General features: G+C 38.7%; 1 protein-coding gene across 1 annotated transcript in view; it reads left to right on the top strand.

The window, feature by feature from the left end:
• LOC150083513 (phosphatidylcholine:ceramide cholinephosphotransferase 1-like) overlaps positions 1-15,311 on the top strand; it is a 152,831-nt gene that overhangs the window by 59,341 nt on the left and 78,179 nt on the right. The window lies entirely within an intron of this gene.

Raw genomic sequence — 15,311 nt, 5'->3', positions numbered from 1 at the left:
TTCTAAACCTCCACTCCCTTGGAAAACTTCTTATCCGAATTCTACTGTATATACAGGGTGCAGAGAAACTCTACCGACGAAGTTGAACTGGTGATAGAGGGTACCAAATGAAACATTTTTTGTCAAGTAAACACAGGTCGTAAATGAGTCGTTATAGCAGCAGAAGCTATTAAAGGGTTGTAAAAATAGAACAACACATTCAGTAATTTAATGCATACAAATCATTTGCTGTTGCACACAAAATAGAAAAAACAGTCCATAACACAGTGCTCGAACGTACAACTACCATCAACATTAACGTATGCATGTGTTGAGAGGTCCTCTTGAGTGGTGCGTATCTGCCACTAATAACGTAAACATGTGATGTCATATTATGATCAGTATGGGTATAGCCATGGAGCGTTTCACTGTTGCAGAAATGGCGGATATCCATTTAAATGGAAACAGAAGAAAGGCTCGGAGGATTTATCAAGAACGCTTCCCAGATAGAAGGTTTCTTCACCACACAAAATTTGCTGAGATACACCAAAGATTGTGGGATAGTGGCTCCTTCAGTATGAATATGCATGAAACTGGATGTTGACACACTGCTGGGACACCCCAGTTTGAAGAACAGGTTTTGCAGATCTTCGCTAATACTCCTACCAGCACAAGAGCCATTGCACACCGATTGGGTGTGCAGCATCATTTAGTGTGGTGCACGAAGCAGGACTACATCCTTTCCGATGCCAGAAAGTGCATGCACTAGAACCTGCTGACTTTGCCCACCGTGTCGAGTTCTCCCACTGGTTTTTACAGGAAACCAACTTGCAACCTGATTTTGCCAATAATATGCTTTACACTGATGAGACATGTTTCACCCAAGAGGTATTGTTCAACAGCCGCAACAGTCGTGTGGGCAGAAAATAATCCCCATGCAATGGTAGAACACGGATACCAACACAGGTTTAGTGTCAATGTATGGGTTGGCATTGTGGGAAACATTTTAGTTGGACCATACATGTTGCCTGCACATTTAGATGGATGACTCTATTTGTGTTTTCTAGAGCAAATACTTCCAGAGTTCTTGGAGGCTGTTTCTCTGATTGTCGGAGCACAAATGTGGTTCCAACATGATGGCACACCACCATATTTTGACAGACTTGTAGGCACACACTTCCATACAACCTTTCCAGACAAATGGATTGGTCGAGGGGGACCTGTAGCCTGGCCAGCAAGGTCGCCTGATCTGACTTCTTTGGACTTTTTCTTTTGGAGTTACATGAAGACTTGTGTATGAAAAGCCAGTTGATACGGTGGAGGAACTTATAGCATGGATTCTTGCAGCAAGTGCAGAGATACAAAACACTCCTAGGAACTTCCAACGCCTACAACATTCAGTGATGCATTCGTGTGTTAGCATTGAACATCATGGTCACCATTTTCTATTTTGTGTGCAACAGCAAATGATTTGATTGCATTAAATGACATTAAATTACTGAATGTGTTGTTCTGATTTTTACAACCCTTTAATAGCTTCTGTTGCTATAACGACTCATTTACGATCTATATTTACTTGACAAAAAATGTTTCTTTTGGTACCATCTGTCACCTGTTCATGTTTGTCGGTAGAATTTCTCTGCAACCTATATATATATGTGTGTGTACACACACACACACACACACACACACACACACACACACACACACACACACACACACACACACCTCAAAAATATTGGTACAAACGTTTAGAGGAGGTAGGTAACATCTAAGGGAATGTGAATCGCATAGGAACCCATAACTGGAAACGTCACTGTAAGTCGGTACACAGCGCTGTTCATCAGTTTGCGAGAGGGAAAATTTCTGGTTTACTCATTCAAGCAGTAGTTGCCGCACGAAGAGCATGCACTGATATATGAACTGTGAGCTGGCAGACCTGCACCTCGTGTATGGATTAGCAGAGGGCAATGGACGAGCCGCTCAACGAATTTATGGAGAATGCTTCCCAGACAGACATGTACCGGACCACCGTTTGTTTGCACGTGTGCATCAAAATTTGTGCTATTATGGGTCATTTAGAGGTAACAGTAGTAGTGCGGGCAGACCACATTTGACGCGAACTCCCGCCATGGAAGAAAGTGTGTTGAATGCCGTCCAGAATAATCCTACTACCAGCACACGTGCCGTTGCCTCTGTCTTAGGAGTATCTCGTTGCAGTGTACAGCATGTCTGGCAAGACGATTCCTTGCACCCCTTTCATCTCCAAAGGATTCAGTTACTGCTCCCCCAAGATTTTCACAACCCTTTAATAGCTTCTGCTGCTATAACGACTCATTTACGACCTATATTTACTTGACAAAAAATGTGCGGCTTTTGCGCAGTGGTTTCTCCAAGAAAGTGTTCAAGACTTGAATTTTTTTCCAGCCTATGTTTTGGTCATGGATGAGCCTAATTTCACTCGGGAAGGCTTATTCAATCAGCACAATGCTCATGTGTGGGCTCACGACAACCCACACGTTGTGCGCCCCCATGTGGCACAACATCACTTCGCAATAAATGTGTGGGCAGGTATGGTCGGTGACTGCTTAGTCGGGCCATACCTGTTACCATCCTGCATGAACTCCTCTGAATATCGGATCTTTCTTGAACAAGTTTTACCAGCGTTACTTGATGATGTTCCAGCAAATGTGAGATGCAACATTTGGTTTCAACATGACGGAGCGCCTGCCTATTATGGAAGGTGTGTTCGTGACCATTTGAACAGGCATTTTGGGCATCGATGGATTGGCCATGGTGGACCCATTGCTTGGCCCCCAAGCTCACCTGATTTATCGAGCTTTGATTTCTTTCTGTGGGGGACCCTCAAATCTGTCGTGTATGAATTGCCTGTGGAGACAGAAATGGATCTCGTGGCGAGACTCGTCTACTCTGCTGCTACTGTCAAAGAAACTCCAGGTGTGTTTGACCGTTTCCACCAATCCATGCTGCTGCGTCGGTGTCATGCATGCATCGCATCTCATGGTGGAACCTTCGAGCATCTGTTGTAACATCATGAAATGCATCCATCTCGTACTCCATTGTTAATATTATGTCAAATAAATGTTTGCCACTAATTACTTTCTTGTGCCTCTGCTACTATTTTCCCGTGACGGTTCCGGTTATGGGTTCCTCTGCGATTCACATTCCTTTAGATGTTACCTACCTCCCCTAAACGTTTGTACCAATATTTTTGAGACACCCTGTGTATATATACACACACACACTCACTGGTATTCAAAGAAAGTGCATCACCTAGGAATTTCACATTTCTAACTTTTTTTTGCGATGGTATGTTACATTAATGACTAGTATCACGAATGGAAATATAAACAAAAGATATTTATTAATAGTTAAGGCAAAGCTAAGTAATATTCGTCAGGTGCTCTCAAAATATTCCAAAATGAGCATTTGCAACATTTATACAACAGTTTTGGTAAACACGACAATTATGGCTGAAATGTTATCAGAAGACCTCAATTTGCTTCAGGTTTATCATTTTAAATGGAAAACAAAATGAAAAGTTCACCAGGTGCAAATTAATATTTAGTTGAACTGCCTCTGGCCCCTGATGACAGCAGCACACCGTCGAGGCATTGACAAGATTGATTTCTGAAGATAATCAACCGATAGTTCATGGTTCCAAACATGAATTATGGCTTCTTGAAGTTCACGAAGGGTCTTTGGTTTCTTTCTGGCAACTGCAGATTCCACACAATGCTAAAAGTTCTGTATTGGATTCAGGTCCTTGCTGTTTCCTGGCCAGCTAAGTGTTGTAATGGATTTTTCTTCCAACCAATTTTTCACCTGTAACAAATGTAAACACATTACTGTCAAACCTCTAATGCATATAGGAAGCTAAAGTAACTACAGAAGTGCCTACTTACACTTTTCGCCCGATGAAAAGGAACAGAGTTGTTCTGAAAGATACAGTTACATGGCAGGTTGAAATGGTCTCTAATGGTTGGCAGCAATTTGCCTTCCAATAAAGCCAGGTATTCATTGGCATTTACAGAACCTTTTATGAACTTCAGGTGACCTACTCTGCAATACGAAATGCACCACCATATTATTTGGCTGGTAGGGAATTTCAGTGTAGACATCATACACTCTGGATGGTATTCTTCATCACGGCTACGGCGAATTGTTTGTCTCCCATTAGAGTGATGTAGGTTGAATTTTTTCTTCATCCGAGAAAATAACTGACTTCCACTGCTTGGGGGTCCATTTGACATGTTCCTCACACGAAATTAATCGGGCCTTTTTCATTTTTTGTGAGGAGGGGCTTCTTAGAACGATGGGCTACAAGTCCATTTTTGAAGAACATCTTCTGACTTTTACTGCACTTGCTGCCACTCCTGTATGTTCTTCCCATTCTCTTTTCAGCTCAGACAAAGAAGCTTTTCGGTTTTTAAGGCATAAGCGCTTCAAAATGCAGTCCTGTTTTGGCATTGAGACTCGTTTGTGTCCTGTTCCTTTTTTCTTATCATCAGAACCAGTATTCTTGAGTTTGGAAAGAAATCTACTCACTGTTGACTGATTACAAGACACCCTATAAGCAATATGACGTGAAGAATGTCCTTCCTCATCTAAAGCAACAATAGCACTCTTTCTTCGTGACGTCAACTGCATGTAACTCACCATCCTGACACAGTCAAGGAATGACTGTAACTCTTGCAGTGTGCTTATATAGATGAAAGTAATGGCTGATGCAATATTATGTCATCACCTATGTGTGTCAATCTTATCTGATGCAATCTGTAAGAAATATTGCCATATAGTTACGTTATTCAGACAACAATTACAATTTTAAGGGGTGATTCACTTTCTTTCTGTGTGTGTGTGTGTGTGTGTGTGTGTATGTGTGTGTGTGTGTGTGTGATATGGAAAGAAAGTTAATAAATTGTAACAAACTATAATTAATACTTATGGGCCAACACACTTGCAGCAGCAACGATGCATTACAACCATAATGTGTATGAAATGTTGTGTATAGCAATTAATATTAAATACAATTCAAGAAGACAATACCAAGATTTATAGAAAATGTAAGGGATAATGTAAGATTAGTACACACACAAGAGAAAATATAAATTAAAATATATACACAAAACTTATCTATTTACCCACAATCTATGTGACTTCGTCTGGGGCCAACCACCCAGACTGAAGCAAAAAATGACAAGGAGTTCTCTGTTTCTGTAATGATCGATATCTGCTAAGTTATATGAAATAATAATAGTAACGAATTTAGAGATTAAGTAATTTGAATCGAAACCAATAAAAGGTAGTTAACCCCATGAACTACTATAGTTAACTACTATCGCAAACCCGTTCTTACTATAGAAATGAGTTTGCCATCCCAGGCATACTCGAAGTACTACTTATATCTAGCATCGTCTTTAAGCTGTCTTACGCTCTTATTTCTCTGAAATTATTAGGGTAATCCGAGGATGTAAGAGAAACTACTTATTTGTACTACTATGTTTTCGCCTTCATGGAGTTCAGGTACTATTATTCCTACTCTGTTAGTTTTCATTCATCTTACTATCCGCATGTTTCTCTTTGCATTAACTTAATTTTAAATAATTGGCTATTTACCATGTCCATCACATAGGTCACCACATGCATATTAACTCACTAGAGGATTTGCATTTCGTTCATGACAACTATTGTTGTTACTACATCTCGTTTGATACGGTAGATATGCCTTATGCTTTACATTTATTCTTCTTTTAATTATTAAATTATGTTCTCTTTTGGGTCAACAATGTTCAATATGTGCTTGCGTAAATATTCTAGTTCTGCCTTGAATCTATTTAAGCTATCAACTACAACAACAGATGGAAGTTTGTTCCAGCAATCAACCACCCGCTGGCTAAAAGCAAACTTCCACACATCCATCCTACAACTGTTCTTCCTCAGTTTGAATTTATGTCCTCTCAGGCGATTATTCTGAGCAAGAGGAAGAATCCCATCAGCATTGAGCATGCTCAAACCATTCAAGGCTTTATACGCCTCAATCAGATCACCTCGCAGGTACCTAGTATCTAGACACTAATTTGCAAATCTTAAGCCTTTCTTCGTAAGAGGCAACCCTTTGTTCCACTCACTAATCTTGTTGCCCTTCTCTGTACTCATTCCAACAGCTCTACATCCTTCTTAAAAGAGGCCTCCAGACCGGTATACAGTACTCAAGTTGTGGCCTGACCATTGCCTTATTCAAGGGGATAATTACCTCCTTATCACTGCCAGAAAAATTTCTGTATATCATTGACAAGACACCATGAGCTACTCTTGCAGACCGTCTGCACTGCTCAGAAAACTTCATATCTTCCTGCATGATTACCCCCATGTCCTTTTTACTCTCTACCACTGTCAGTGTAGTACCACACAGTTGATACATTAGTTTGTGGTTACTGCTTCCCATATGCAGTATTTTACATTTGTCAGCGTTAAACTTCATTTGCCACCTCTCAGCCCATCTGCTCAACTTTTCTAGATCCTGTTGCAGAAGCGTACTGTCTTTAGTGTCATTAACAACCCTGCCGACTTTCGTATCGTCTGCAAACTTGGACATTAAGCCTGATATACCATCATCAATATCATTAATGAATACAGAAAACAACAATGGACCGAGCACTGAACCCTGGGGGAATCCACTATCAATATCCACTATCATCATCAATCCTTTGTGACTACATCATAGTATCCAATCAAATTGGTCAGACAAGACTTTCCCCTTAACAAACCCATGCTGTGTCCGAGCTGTAACTGAAGTCTTGTCTAGATGATCCTGCAGTGCTTCTTTAACCAGTGCCTCCATTAATTTATATTATCTTTCTTTTGATTCTAAATTTTTAACTACCTTTTATTATTGGTTTTGATTCAAATTACTTAATCTCTAAATTTATTACTATTATTATTTCATATAACTTAGCAGATATTGATCATTACAGAAACAGAACTCCTTGTCATTTTTTCCTTCAGTCTGGGTGGTTGGCCCCAAATGAAGTTACCTGGATTGTGGGTAAATAGTGATTATTTATTTATTTTTTCTACTAACCTTACTTTAACCCTTGCGTTTTCTATAAATCTGTCTTGGTATTGTCTTCTTGAATTTTTTCTTCAATATTAATTGCTATATACAACATATTTTATATATATACAGTATATATTAATATCAAATGTAACCCCTTAAAAGTAATGTTTAAAAAGTTACATAGGATAAATAGGTATTCAGTTGATGAAATGGTTTCAGTGAATAAAAGATTAATAAATCAGGTATGGCAGATGCACCTAAAAGCGTAAAGCAGCATTAAAGAATGCAAGAGTATATATAAGTTTGTATTAATATATTGAATAAAGTATGCATAAATGGATGTGAAAGTTACACAAAGTGTCAGTAACTAGAAGTGTGAGGAAAGTAGAAAAAAAATGTAGTAGATTTGTGAAAGACGAAAGAATGTTAATGTCCAAAAGGTTATGATGAATTAAGCAAAATTATGGTCTGAATTACCAAGCCTTATCTGAATTACCAATACTAATAAAATAAAAAAATAAAATGAAAACATGAAAGTGCTATAGTTGTCAATCAGATATGGGGGGGGAACATATGTAGAAAATGGTTGAATATAGGTAAGGCAAATATGCTTGATCTGATGTCAGCTGAAATAAATATTGATACGTGAATGTATATAATATTGAAAGGCCAAAAAAAGCAATGAAAATGAAATTAGCATATTCTAATACAGTATGGACACAGTTAGAATGTGCTAATTTCATTTTCGTTGCTTTTTGGCCATTTGCTTTTCTTCTATTACTATGGACAAGTATAGAAATGCAGTTCCTGATACATGGTCAGGTGCAGTCCCGTGATGAAATACCTGATCATGTATCAATATTTATTTCACCTGACATCAGATCAAGCATATTTGCCTTACCTATATTCAACCATTTTATAAATGTCCTCCCCCCCATATCTGATTGACAGCTATACCACTTTCATTTTTTCATTTTATTTGCATTTTATTTTTTTATTTTTATTTTATTAGTATTTTGATGTACTAATTTTACTTTGGTAATTCAGCCCATAATTTTGCTTAATTCATCATAACCATTAGAATATTAACATTCTTTCACTTTTCACAAATCTACTATACTTCTTTTTCTACTTTCCTCACCCTTCTAGTTAATGACACTGTAACTTTCACATCCATTTATGCTTCCTTTATTCAATATATTAATAAAAACTTATGTATATAATATTCATAAAAATAATAGGATATAATGACGTTACTGAACTACGAAGCAAGCAAGAAAAGGTATTAAATAATTAAACTGGGTTATGGATCCGGGGCACTACTAATTATAGCAGAAATGCCTGGCAACCATAATGAAATATAGAGAACTGTATATTATCAGTGTATTGGATAGGAGTGCTGACTTGCCAATTGGTACCATTGCTGTTATCATCATTATTATTTTTATGTTAATCTTAATTTCATTTAATTTCAGGCAATCTGCTTTTACCTTGCAGGCATATATATATATATATATAGTTTTATACTCTGTAATGAAATAACTTTCAGTTGTAATGTGGTTGTAGTTATGTAGTGCTAATGCTATTGCAGGAATAATCAATTAAACATTATATGCACATTAGTAGTATTAGAGCATGATTCTATTCAATTTTTGGGTTTGCATTTGTGGTGTAATTTTTTATTTTGGGTCGGAGGCATTAAGGCCAAATAGACTGTCTAGGAATTGTGCTAGCAGTTGTCGGTTCACCTATTGATCTGTTCTTTGCATTGTGGTTAATTAGAAGTAGGAATTTAAAGCAATGGGCAACTAATGTCCTTAATACTTCCCATAATGAGGCTGAATCAGTATACCTAAAATCTTAATGTATTAAATACAATTTATTAATTACAAAATATATGAACTGCTGTCCCTGTAGCTACTAGCATAACATGAGTACTAACAGCATCTAATCGCTAAGTATATATACGTATGTATGACTTTTGAATTTCCCCAAGCTGTTAGCTTAAACCACCCATGGAGGCAGCTTATTCCAGTAATTAACAACTTATTTAACTACCCTCACAGGTAGCACAGTTCTTATAATCACCAGCCTCTCCACACTGGGTGGAAAGGCCCAGGTTCAAACCTCATCAATGATGCAAGGATTTTTTTTTTTTTTTTTTTTTGCACTGTGGCTTAGCTAATTAGTCTGTGACTGAACATTGCATGATTTTTTTTTCTTCCAGTACTAGTGTGTTTTTTTTTTTTTTTTGTGTATGTTCAGCAATCAGACAATCAACCATAGAATACCCATTATTTACAGACATAATATATATGAAACAATAAAATCCTAAAACAACTGTTTGACACCATTAAAGACATTCTCTCATGTATGCCAAGCTGTGCTTCCTACCTGTGAGTCTAAAATGCTGATGAAACTGATCATTGGGTGACACTAAAGTCAAGTGGACCTAATTTTGGCAAAGTTCAGTTGGTGTATGACAGTAAAATCCTCTGCTTGCACCTTCAAAATGGTGGGACTGTTAGTAACCCTGTGTATAACTCCCATGTGCAAGTCCTGAAATATGACACCTAGCACACTGCAGATGACTACCCAAGTGTGAATCAACATGAGCAGGGGTTGAGGTGTGGAGCCCACATGGAGGAATGCTGTTCCTTTGTGTTACCAGACAATACTAGGTGGTAGATGACTCTCATCAACTGGTGCAATACCACCACTTTGCTTATTGGAGGCTTGAAGTGGTAGAATCCATGTAGTCTCCAGAGCAAAGTTCTGGCAATCCCCCCCCCTCCTCCAGCTCTTTTCAACATGCAGTACGATTGATGTCGTTTGAAGTTATGATGGACATCATGGCATGATCCAATCTTCCTTAAATTGAGGGTACAGCTCTAAAATGGTGTTTACAGGCTGGCTGCTAGATAGTCCACCGGACAAAACCTATTGGTAACTCCCTAGGAGGCTTCTGGATCAGCTAATGTATAATCTCACTGCCTCTACTCTGCCAGATAGTGACTGGAGAGAGTCCAAGTAGTGTGTATGAGGGGAGGAGGCATTATTGAGGCCATGTTATGTCAAGGAGCTGGGTATATTCTTACCATGTGTATGCCGTATCCAAAAATTTCATTATTTCATACTGCATGGTCCTGCCACCTTTTCTTACTACTGAATACACCATGAATTGTCAAACTACTAGAACTACTAGATGGCCCTGCCACCTTTTCTTACTACTGAATACACCATGAATTGTCAAACTACTAGAACAAACTTATCTGTGAAAAGATCTAAACCTCCCAAATACTTCATTGTTTATTCCGCAAATATACATGGTCTCAGTTCTCAGTGGTTGATTCAACCACTGCTCATCTCAGTTGTCCAAATTATTTGCTCTGTGATTCCTTTTACTTCAAAGGTGGTGCTTGTGCATATGTCTGTTCTGATGTTCCCTGTCAGAGTCTTAGTAATTTGGAATCTCCTCTTTTCAATATTCTCTGGCTTAAAATTTCTCTACCACATTCTGTCAAACTCATCTGTTGCCTCTGTTGTTCTCCCAATTTCACTAATCACTTGAAACTCTTTGACTTCCTCTAAAATCACCAAGGAAAAATTCCAATTTTCCTTGGTGATTTTAATGTTCACAACCCCAGCTGGCTTCCATTTTCTAGTCACACGAACCCAGATGGTTGAGATGCTGAGGATTTTGCAATTACTAATGACCTCAGACAGATTGTTCATTTATCTACCAGAATACCAGACAGTCCTAACCACACAGCCAACATGCTTGATCTTTTCTCACAAACAACCCTTCTAAGTACACTGTCAAGGTGAGCGGGCACCCCAGATCACAACTTGTTCATGGTCTTTTCTCTCATGGAGCCTTTCTGTCATGGCCATTCTCAGCCTAATGTTGTTTGGCATTAAAAGAATGCAAAATGGGATGAACTGCAAGATTTCTTTTCCTTGGTTGGTTTACCGTTTCAAATCTTTTGATGTCAACATTTGCTCAGATCGTGTCAGTGAAATTATTCTTGTAGCGATGGAATCCTATATTCCACATTCCACCTTAAAACCTTGTCCTTTATCTAAACATTGGTTATCCAATAAATGTGCTAAGGCTGTTCAAGAGAGGAATGTTGCATATCGTGATTGGCTTGTTTCCAAATCCCCAGGTTTGTTTTCTGCTTACACCACAGCTTGTAATAATTTTAAAGCAGTTATTAATCAGTCCAAACCAAATTTTGAACAGCCTAAGAGTAGAAAACTTGCTTTGTGTCCAAATAGTAGTCAAGCATTTTGGTCTCTTGCCAAAACTATTGGCCACAAATTTTGCCCATCTGTACTCCTACCTTTGTTAAAACCTGATAGTTCTATTTCCACCTGAGCTAAATATAAAGCTGACTTACTTGAATCCCTTTTCTTCTAACTCTGGTATTGACATTCTTATTAAACACCCGTACCATTCCAATTGCACTTCACTATGCCTTCTGTGCTCTTCCATCAAAAGGTTGTCAAGGATTTTGACTAATTTTGATGAAAGCTCTGAGTCTTGCTAGTATTTTTCCACTTGTTTTCAAAACATGTGCTTCTGATCTTACTCTTGCTCTGTGTTGCCCTTTTACACTTCCTTATTCCACTGGTATTTTTCCTTCTTCTTGGAAATTTGCACATATCCAGTCAGTTTTTAAAAAGGGTGAGAAAATCCCTCTCATCCAGTTGTCATATCATTGTAATTGCTGTTTCTAAAGTAATGGAGAAATCCATAACCACCAACACCTAGCACAGCAGTAATTGCCAAGGTGGAATATGCTGGTCACGCACTAAGTTACTGTTGGTGACTATTGTCAGGGAAATAAGAAATATATTGTGCAAAAAGCATAGGTTGGAATGGTATTAGGGTATGTAAGGGGGAACAGATATGATGTAGAGCAGGTATCATTTTCTAAGGTCGTGAAAGGTGATATTGTTGCACACATTGACACCAATGATATTAAGAGTAGAAGATGCGAGGACTTAACAAGAATAGGACAACAGTGAGATAATGTTGCAAGTTAGGATTAAATCTGAAAGTGTTTGCAATTCTGCCCAGACACGGTAGGAGGGAGTACACGTTGATAGCCTTGTCAGTCAATTCATCCCTGGAGAGAGACTGCATAAGGCTCGTGGGGTAGAACTTTTTTCAGCATGGTGTGTGCTTGTTAACAGGAGAGACTGTTTTTAGAGGATGGGATACACTTATGGAAGGTGTGCAAGGATAATTGCTGATTCTGTTGAGGCAATATGTTAAGTGGGAGGGATATACAGACCAAAAGATTAACTAGAACTGCAGGCAGAGGCGAAAGTGATTGTTGCACTGCTTCTATTGGAACATGCAGCAGCCTGAAAAGAAGTGTCGATGGTTTGAAGCACTGTTGTGGGTCATTGTGGAATGAGTAAATACATTGGCTGTGTTAGGGTAACTAAGTGTAAGAACTGGTACATGTATACTTGCATGTACACTAATACTAGGAGCATTGTGAATAAATTTGATGAATTTGTAGTGCTGATCAAGTCATCAGTATATGAGGAGCTTTTGCTATTGTAAGGATGACTAAAGTGGTCTCAGAAGTTTTTAAATTTTATGCAGTGGTACTAAATGATGTCACCATAAGCATATTCTAAATGGGAAGCATTCAGAGAAGTAATTGTAGAAGCTAGTAGTTTTTCATACCAACTGAGAAATACTATTCGAGACTTAGACCTGAATAGATTGGCAGATGAACTGATGAGACTTGTAGCAGAGAAGAAAATGCATGAGATGAATATAAAGTATCAGGTGATATATAACCCTATGTTTGATATAATGTAGTCTGCATTCAACTCACAAAGGATGTTATGCAAGCTAAGGAAAATTTCCAGAAGTCTCTGGCAAAGAACTGCAGCAAACACTTCTTTGCTTTTATTAACAGTAGAAGGAAGGGGTTGAATCACATTGGTCCACTTGATGTCGATGGTCTAACTGTTGATGACTGCTCAAGTTGCTGACAAACTAAATAGGTATTTTGAATCTCCATTCACATAAAAGGAATTCTTCAGGAAAGTGGATGGCAGAAGTTTATCAAACTCTAATGGGAGCTAAATGATTTTGTGGTAACTGAAAGGAAGGCCAAAGAGAAATTAATGCGATCTGTCCAATTATATTAAGGAAGGCAGCAAGGGATGTAAACAAACCCTTAGCCATAATTCTGAATCTCTTGATTCACGGATGGCCCCTGTGGACTGGAGATGTGAATGTAATTCAAATTCACATGTGGGGGGGGGGGATCAAATAGTGACATGAATAATTACAGACCTGTTAGCTTAACTTCCATTTCACAGAAAATAATTCAGTCATTGGTTAAAGAAGTAATGCATGTCCATTTGAATTTTAACTCCTGGTCAGTACAAGTAATGCTGATATAATAGGGCTAATGGAAACATGGTCTGACCCAGAAATTGGGGATGATGAGTTCTATTATGGTATGTATAATGTATTTAGGAAAGACAGAAGTGGTGCAGGGTCATGCTTCTCAAAGCAACCTGATCACGAAAAGAGGTTTTGCTGAGTTTGAAGTTACGTCTGCTAGCATGGACTCTGTGTGGTGTGAGTTGTAAGCAAAGGTATGATGAAATTTAGTGGCTCGTTGGTCTAGGGGTATGATTCTTGCTTAGGGTGTGAGAGGTCCCAGGTTCAAATCCCTGAGGAGCCCGTTAAGAGTTTTTTTTTTTTGCAACTAGAGGGAGTAATACTCTTGATTTGATTATCAGCAGTGATTCTTCATGCATTAAGAATCTGCAGATAAATGAACCACTAGGTGGCAGTGATCACAGTGTGCTGAAGTGGGATTTACTCAAAGAGGTAACTACCATTAGGGGTAAAGGGAAGGGTTATTGCTTCCGTAAAGGCGACTACGATGGACTGAGACAGTATTTAAATTCTATACAGTGGGACCAACTGATGATGTTACCAACAGCAAATTCAAAATGGGAAGCATTCAAAGAACTTATCTTGGAAGCTACTAGGAAATATTGTTCAAGGTTTAGGCCAAAATGGATGTCAGATGAACTAATGAGGCATATGGCAGAGAAGAAAAATGCATGGGATACTTACAAATTAGCACATGACACAGAAGCCTATGATAGATACAAGTTGATATGCAACCAAGTTACAAAGGAGGTTAGGCAGGCGAAGGCAGATTACGAGAAATCCTTGGCAAGGGATGCAAAGAAAAACAGCAAAGAGTTCTTTACTTATGTAAACTCTAGAAGGAAGGGGATGAATCAGATTGGTCCACTTGATATTGATGGGTCAACTGTTGATGATCCTGCTCAGGTAGCTAACAAACTAAATGAATATTTTGCATCGACATTCACACATGAGGAGTTATTCAGCAAGGGGAATGCCAGAGGTGTATTCAACTCTAGCAGTAAGCTACAGAATCTTGAAATAACTGGGTGTAAAGTGGAGGAGAAACTGTTGAAGATAAACACAAGAAAGGCACCCAGGGTGGATGGGATCTATCCAGTTATATTAAAGGAGGCAGCAAAGGAAGTAAGCAAACCCTTAGCCATAATTATGAGAGCTTCTTTGGACTCAGGGGAGGTACCCATAGACTGGAAATGTGCAAATGTGACCCCAATTCACAAAGGAGGATCAAAGGCTGACACAAGTAATTATAGACCTGTGAGCTTAACTTCTGTTCCAGGAAAATTAATGGAGGCACTGGTTAAAGAAGCACTGCAGGATCATTTAGACAAGACTTCAGTTATAGCTCAGACACAGCATGGTTTTGTTAAGGGGAAGTCTTGCCTGACCAATTTGATTGGATACTATGATGCAGTCACAAAAGAACTGGATGCAGGGAATAACTTTGATATTATATACTTGGATCTTAGAAAGGCTTTTGATACTGTTGCACATGGAAGACTGCTACACAAATTGGAGCAGTGTGACATTGGAGGCAAATTGCTGCTATGAATAAAGGGGTGGTTGAGGGGGAGAAGACAGAGAGTGGTAATCAATGGACACTGCTCATCGTGGACTAATGTTATTAGTGGAGTCCCTCAGGGCTCAGTGTTGGGTCCATTATTGTTTTCTGTATTTATAAATGATATTGATGATGGTATATCAAGCTTAATGTCCAAGTTTGCAGATGATACAAAGGTTGGCAGGGTTGTCAAGGTCACTACTGACACTATGCTGCTGCAACAGGACCTGGAAAGGTTGAGCAGATGG

Source organism: Mastigoproctus giganteus, chromosome 7, assembly GCF_048544385.1.
Source record: "Mastigoproctus giganteus isolate SK-2022 chromosome 7, ASM4854438v1, whole genome shotgun sequence".
Taxonomy (NCBI): domain Eukaryota; kingdom Metazoa; phylum Arthropoda; class Arachnida; order Uropygi; family Thelyphonidae; genus Mastigoproctus; species Mastigoproctus giganteus.
This window is presented reverse-complemented; position numbering and strand designations above follow the sequence as displayed.